The sequence below is a fragment of the Suricata suricatta genome, chromosome 16 (genome assembly GCF_006229205.1).
Source record: "Suricata suricatta isolate VVHF042 chromosome 16, meerkat_22Aug2017_6uvM2_HiC, whole genome shotgun sequence".
In the NCBI taxonomy this organism is placed as follows: domain Eukaryota; kingdom Metazoa; phylum Chordata; class Mammalia; order Carnivora; family Herpestidae; genus Suricata; species Suricata suricatta.
Genome location: NC_043715.1, coordinates 58,084,230 through 58,091,068, shown reverse-complemented (window position 1 = coordinate 58,091,068; position 6,839 = coordinate 58,084,230). Strand labels below are relative to the sequence as shown.

Here is a 6,839-nt window from a genome sequence, read left to right as displayed (position 1 = left end):
CTGAGGGGAGTTACCTGAATTACAAAAATAGGCAGGGAAGTGCCACTCCCAGCCAGGAGAAGCAAAAAGAACAAAGATCAACCGCCTACAGGCAGGGTGGTGTCGGCCTTCAGGGCTGTGCTAAAAACTTTAGTTTGGTTCCTCCTTTCCCTAGCTTTAATCAATTGACTCTGTATCCTAGCAACCAACCTAGGTCAGCTGCTTCGCTTTCGGGCCTGTACCTTATTTAAAGTGTGGATTTTTTCTCAATAAATGGGGCTTGATCAGAAACCTTGTCTTGCCTCCGCTCTCTGTGCCTCCTGCCCCCCTATTTTCTCTCCCTCCCTCAGGAACCTGCGACCCATCGACTGCCCGTTGGCCAGGGCGGGAACAGACAATCGTTAAAGAAAAAAATGGGATCACCTACGGTATATAAGACACTGACTTCCTTAGTAAAGTGTGGTCCTACCACGTCACATTGTCTGTCTTCTTTCTTATAGATATTGCGCTGACACCAACCCTCTACTCAGGGACCCTTACACTGGGGTGCGTGGGCTGGTCCCCCGCAGTCTCCCTCTCTGCCCCTCCCATGCTTGCACTCTCTCAAAAATACATGCACATTATTTTTTTTAATTTTGGGTGTGTATTTTCCCAACTTTTTAAGGTTTTAAGAGTATGGGATGCACAAAACTTACATCATAAGCAAATACTTAAATTAACTCTTACACCAATTATTAAGTGTGGGGATAAATTTAAGTAATTTAGTGCATTCATTTCTAGTTGCTAGCCGATGCCTATGTATTTGGAAGGATGCTGCTTCGTCAGTGTTCAAACTCTTAAATTAAGGGAGGCACTAACTACTACGTAGTCCTTGTGCCATAATCTGTGAAGAGGGCATGCGGGGAGCCCTGGACTGGACAATGGATGGGAGGTGAGGCAGCAGTGCCCTGCTTGGGGACCAGCTGACTGTGGCTTTGTTCCACAGGGAGCGGTCTTGAGTGGCTTGCTTAGCCTGCAGGGGGAGGAGTCACACCAACTTACCGCACTGCCTTACCGCTTCTGGACCTCCCTCTCTCCACACACAGGCCAGAATTCACCTCGTCTCTGGAAGAGCATCAGGGATACACATCCACCTGTGCCCTCGGTCCCAGGCCCTCCCTACCCCACCGCAGGACCCATCTGAAAAACCTTAATTTAAGAGTTACCTTAGGAGGGCGACAAAGCAGCCATTTTAATGTGGGTCAGAGAACAGTTCCAGGCACCGCCAGGGACTGATGACCCCCAGTCTCCAATATAGCCTACCATGGAATTCCAGTGTCCCCTAACCCTGCAAAAAGGAAACAGCCAATACCATCCTGCCATGGTCCAAAGATGCCCTAATAAGGCTCTCTGCCCACCGCAGATCAAACCTGGAACTCTTGCACCCATAAAACACCTTGCCCTCCCGTACCAGGCACGACTTCCCTGACTCCAAACCTCGCCCGGGAATCGCAGATCCCAACAAAGGCTTTCCTGGCTCCATAACTTGGCTCATCTCTGCCTACATCGATTAAACCTTACACTGAAGACCCTGCTCCTTCAATCTGATCACCAGGCTCTGACCTGGTCCGGTCCGTGTCTCCACCATTTAACACCTGTCCCCAGCCCAGCTCCTTCCCTCGCCTCCAGACCCTCGAGCCCACCTATCACGGAAGGTGCACCTCCATGTTGAGGCCTCTCAGAATCACACATCCAAGACAGAACTCGGAATTGCTCTGAAACCGGCTCCCTGCACTGACTTCCCCATCTCCCTTCTGTCAAATGTCCAGGCAAAAGTAAAAACTTCCGATGGTCTTTCACTCCCTCTTTTTATTCAGACATACCAGATGGGGCATGAAATCCTGTTGGCTCTAACTTTATGATCCACCCAAAAATTTTTAAATTAATGAATTCTGAGAGAGAGAAAGAGACAGCGCGCACGCGCACAGAGGGGCAGAGAGAGAGGGAGGGGGAGAAAAATCCCAAGGAGGCTCCACACTGTCAGTGTCGTTCCCAAACTCAGAACCGCGAGATCATGACCTGAGCGGAGATGCTTAACCTACTGAGCCACCCAGGGGCTGCAGATCTATCCAATTACCACATCCCTCCTCTGCTGCCTCTGCTCTGGTCCAGCCCCAACCAATGAAAAATGCTCCCGGAGTCTACTGCCCCGTGGTCTCCTCGTTAGCTCTGTAGGAGGGGCCCTTCCCTGAGGAAAGGGGAAAAAAAACATTTCAAGGCAACCTTGCTATTTGCATATATGACAACATCCCTCACTACCTTGTAACGTGAGAGTCCTTTCAATCAGACTGCATGTCTGTTACCATACATAGGAGACAAAGAAGTAAAAAATATATTTTAAAAAACCACACCACGTGGGATTTGGGGCTCAGTTCTTTGGGTATGAACCCGACTGAGTGATGCCGGCTGGAATAAAGTTGCTCCTGGAAAGAAAAGCCTCAGTGTCACGACTGTGCGAGAATCCTGCGACAGCTTCACATTCCCTTTTCCCTTTAAACTTCAAATATGGATCTGCGCCCCTAAATTAGGTCCCCGGGACTAATGCCAGTTAAGTGTGCGCGCGCGCGCGCGAGCGGAGTCGGGGGGAATTCCCTAGCGTATCTCGCATGACACCAAACAAGTCTTAAAAGCCACAAGGATGTCCAAAAATTCAATTCAATTCTGACACTATGTATCAGGAATTAGCACCAGATTGGCACGTGAAGGGTTCAGTCCTACAAGGCGGCACCCCCACTCTCAACCCCCTGCCACTTCAGACGCCAGCTGCAAGCCCGGGCTGTTACTCCGCTTCTCACTGACCGGTTATAAATCAGAGGTCCCTAAGCCCCCTCCTCAGGCTTCACTAATTTGCTAGAATGGCTCACAAAACTCGGAGAAACGTTTTTCTTGCTAGATCACCAGTGTACTCAGACACAGGCCGATGGAAGAGAAGCAAGGTCTGGAGACAGGGCGCGGAGTATCCCCGCGGTCTCCACGTGCGACGCTCTCGGACCCTCGGCCTCCGCAGGTGATCGCTACACGACGGGAGCCTAGCGCGGCGGACCGGCTGATTCAGTCATGGCTACTGGTTCGGCCTCCAGCCCATCTCCCCTCTCCTAAGGAGGTGGAAGGGACCCGAAAGTTCCAACCCTCTAGTCACCAATCACCAGGTTGCTTCTCCAATCAGCTTAGGTGTTTCCAAAAGTCACCTTACTCATAGAACAAAACGCAACTTCATCCCTGTCAACACGGGAAACTCCAACAGTTTCGGAAACTAAGAGCCAGGAACTAGGGACCAAGCCCAGAGATATGGCAGAAAGGTATCTTAGTCATCTTAACAAACACACGGTTCCTGTAAGGCGCCAAATCGCAGCCCCTCCCACCCGCGCCCCGTTCGGCCCTCCGTGGATCTCGGCAGCTCACTCCCGCCACCTACCTCGGCCCGGGACCCCGACGCAGGAGCCCCCACGGGCGGCGGGACAGGGAGCCAGACAAGAACGCCCTCTGCCCCGGGGGCCTGCCAGCGGGGAGCTAACAGGGCGCCCGGCCATCCGGGTCTCCCACTCGGGGCCGGGGAGGGCGGTCGAGGGCCCGGGACTCGCAGCACCCACCTGCGCCGGCCTCCCTGGCGCGGCCTCCGACCTGCGGGAAGAGCGGGAAAGGACGCGGCAGGCGACCTGGTGGGGACGAGGCCGCCTCGCAGCTGCTTCAGCGGTGGGGACACCACCTCCTCTGGAGCTTTCTGTCCGCACCGAACCAACTTAGCGTTCCCGCGACCCTACGCCAAACAGCCCAAGAACAGGAAAACGCGCAGCGTCGGAAGTCCCGCCCCACAAGCGCAGCCACGGGGCTCCATGCTGCATTTTCATTGGCTCAGCTCCCAGCATTGCCTGCCGCGGAGCCTTCTGGGAAACGCGTGGTTCCCAGGCTGCTACCCCAGGTGCTTGGGGGCAAGGTCCTTACTGATTTCCAGGGTAGAGGTTGTGGGACAACCTGAGGGTGCCCCGGAAAATAGGGTTACTTTACCCCTGTGATGCACCATGGGGCCACTGACTCTTAAAGTGAATACCCAGCAGTCTAGTGCAGATCCCAAATAGACATCTGTTATTACAGACTCAGGGAAGCCCAGGAAATTCCCAAAGCCTACACCACCAAAGGGACACACCAGACTATTGTTAAAAAATAAAATTCAACCGAGTAATTTCGAAAATCTAACTGGCTTTATTAAATACCTCATCAAACGAGGAGTTGTACGAAATGGAAGATTTTATATGGAGGAGGTTGGAGTCAGAAAGTTATTAACAAAAGGATTTTCAGGCAAGGCTGCTTTTCCTTAGGGGGGAAACATACAGATGACCTTATTTTGGGAGAACGGAGAGGGCCCCTGTGGCAGATTACTACATTGGCGCTGATTCCTGACTGACTGATTTAATCTACGTTTCTGGGGGAGGTTGAAATTGCAATTAGATTAGGTATTAAACCCCAGTTCGAGGACTCACCATTTGGGGCCTGTGGTTTTCTTTTTAACTTCATGATAACAATCAGCAGCAACTCATATATTGATTGCCAAATACATGTCAACTGTTTCATGACCTTCAATATGCAGCATCAGGGATGAGAAAGAAAAACCCTAGAAAGGGCATAATGGGGAGTTGGAGGGGGAATATCTGTCTGGCGTGGATAATCAGTGACTGTGTTCCAACCTAGGAAGCAACACTTTTATTGACATAATATTTAATACATCATTTCTTAGATATGTTCCATTTCTTTTAACATTAAAAATATAAGTGCCAATTTTTTTGCCAGCAAAAGATGGGTTTCTCTGAGAATACCTGAGAATTGTAACCTGTACAGGCAAGATTTGACAAAGCCATAGGCAAGTCTGGAGAACAAAGAGGAAACTCCATTTTGTAGAGGAAGGGAATTGTTCCGGGTTGTTATAAACTAAAAATCCATTGGAGTAAAGTGGGAGTTAAAGTATAATGGATTCTCACTGACTGAGTTATGACTGCCTCTTGTTGGCTGGGCTATTGAGGTTGGATGTAGAGGAAGAAATCTTTCTTCCTCCGGAAGGGATCGTACAATGGAATGGACTTGCAGGGTCCATCTTTACTCTTCCCGTTGGGTGTGCAATTGACAAGAAGTACTGGAAGTGAGACCTTCTCCTGCGGGCCTCCCGACTCCTTTGTAAATTAGGTTTCCTTTTATTAACGTTCACACTTGTAAGAATCTGAAACCTATCTGAAAATGAGAGAAACTTTGATCCACGTGCCCTTTAACCATAGAAGCTTGCCTGTCTAAACTGAATACAACTCCTCTGCTTTCTTTTAGTTAGTGTTTACGGGTATTTTCCTCCATCCATTCAGTTTTAATCTATACAGACATGTTTGTCTATTTAAAGTGGGTTTCCTGTAGACAACATGTATGTGGGTCTTGTGTTTTGATTCACTCTGACAATTCACTCTTGTGCTTTGTTCTATGTACTTTCTATCTTGCACTTTGTTCCTATTTTTGTCTTTCACCCTTTTTGTCGCTTTTGTAGTTTTAAGGAAATGTTTATTTTGAGAGGGGGAGAGAGAGACAGAGTGAGCATGGGAATGGCAGACAGAGGGAGACAGAGAATCCCAAGCAGGCTTCATGTTGTCAGCGCAGAACCGGACTGGGGGCTTGAACTCACCAAGCGTGAGATCATGACCTGAACTGAAATCAAGAGTGGGCCAGTTAACCAACTAAAGCACCCAGACTCCCCTCCTTTTGTAGTTTTAATTGAGCATTTTATGGATTCCATATTCTCTCTTAACAGTTATACTTCTTTGTTTACTTGGTTTGGTGGTTGCCCTAGAGTTTACAGTGTACATCTGCAGCTAATCTAAGTCCCTTTTCAGATAACACAACCATTTCACAGCTGGTGACACAAAATACTACTAATTCCTCTCTCATTGCTTGCATCGTTGCTGTTATTCATTTCACTTAAATATATTCACACACATATATACACAAATGGATTGTTGTTACTTGTTTTGACAATCTGTAATGTTAGATCAGTTAATAATAAGACAAATAATTCTTATTTTACTTTCTCATATTTCTTTTCTGATGCTCTTCCTTTCTTTGTAGATTTGTTTCTGGCCTATACCAGTTTCCCTCTCTCTAAAGAACTCTCTTAACATTTCTTTCAAGGCAGGTCTACTAGCAACAAACTCCATTTTTGTTTGAGAAATTCTTTATTTCTCCACTTTTTAAGGATAACTTCAACGGGCACAAAATCTTAGATTGGGGGGGGGGTCTTTTTTTTCTCTCAACACTTTCAATACTGCAGTCCACTCTTCTTGCATGGTTTCTGAGAAGTTGGAGGTCATTATCTTTGCTCCTCTAGAAATAAAGTTTCTTTCTCTGGCTTGTTTCAAAGTTATTTTTTTTCCTATCTTTGATTACCTTTTGTTTGAATATGCTATTTCTACGTGTAGTGTTTTTTTCTTTTAGCATCTTTCCTGCTTGGTGTTCTCTGAGCTTCCCAGACCTGTATCTGGATGTCTAAATTGGGGTAAATTCTGGGGAAAGTCTCCGTCGCTGTTTCAAGTATTTCTTCCATTCCTTTCTTTCTTTTCCTTCTGGTATTGTTATTATGTCCCTGTTACACTTTTTCAGTTGTTTCATAGTCATGAGCTTTATGAAACAAACTTTTCAATGTAAATATAAATTTATATACAATTACCTTGATTTTTGCATTATTTTGTGATGGTGATTTGAAAGATACGATCAGAGTGGAATCTTGAATCATTTCCCGCGTCATTCCCAAACTGTTTTCTACTAGACACTACGAGAAAAAAGAAGCCAAACAA

The 6,839-nt window shown here is 47.4% G+C and overlaps 1 long non-coding RNA gene across 2 annotated transcripts in view; it reads right to left on the bottom strand.

Moving 5' to 3' along the window:
- LOC115280111 overlaps window positions 1-3,789 on the bottom strand; it is a 16,324-nt gene extending 12,535 nt beyond the window's left edge. The window contains exon 1 of one of the 2 annotated variants that reach the window (XR_003903649.1): window positions 3,609-3,789. This is a non-coding gene — a long non-coding RNA (uncharacterized LOC115280111). Of the gene's footprint in view, window positions 1-1,020; window positions 1,083-3,608 lie in introns of those variants that run through there. The other variant, XR_003903650.1, reaches the window with a different exon arrangement.
- Window positions 3,790-6,839: the final 3,050 nt, after the last annotated feature.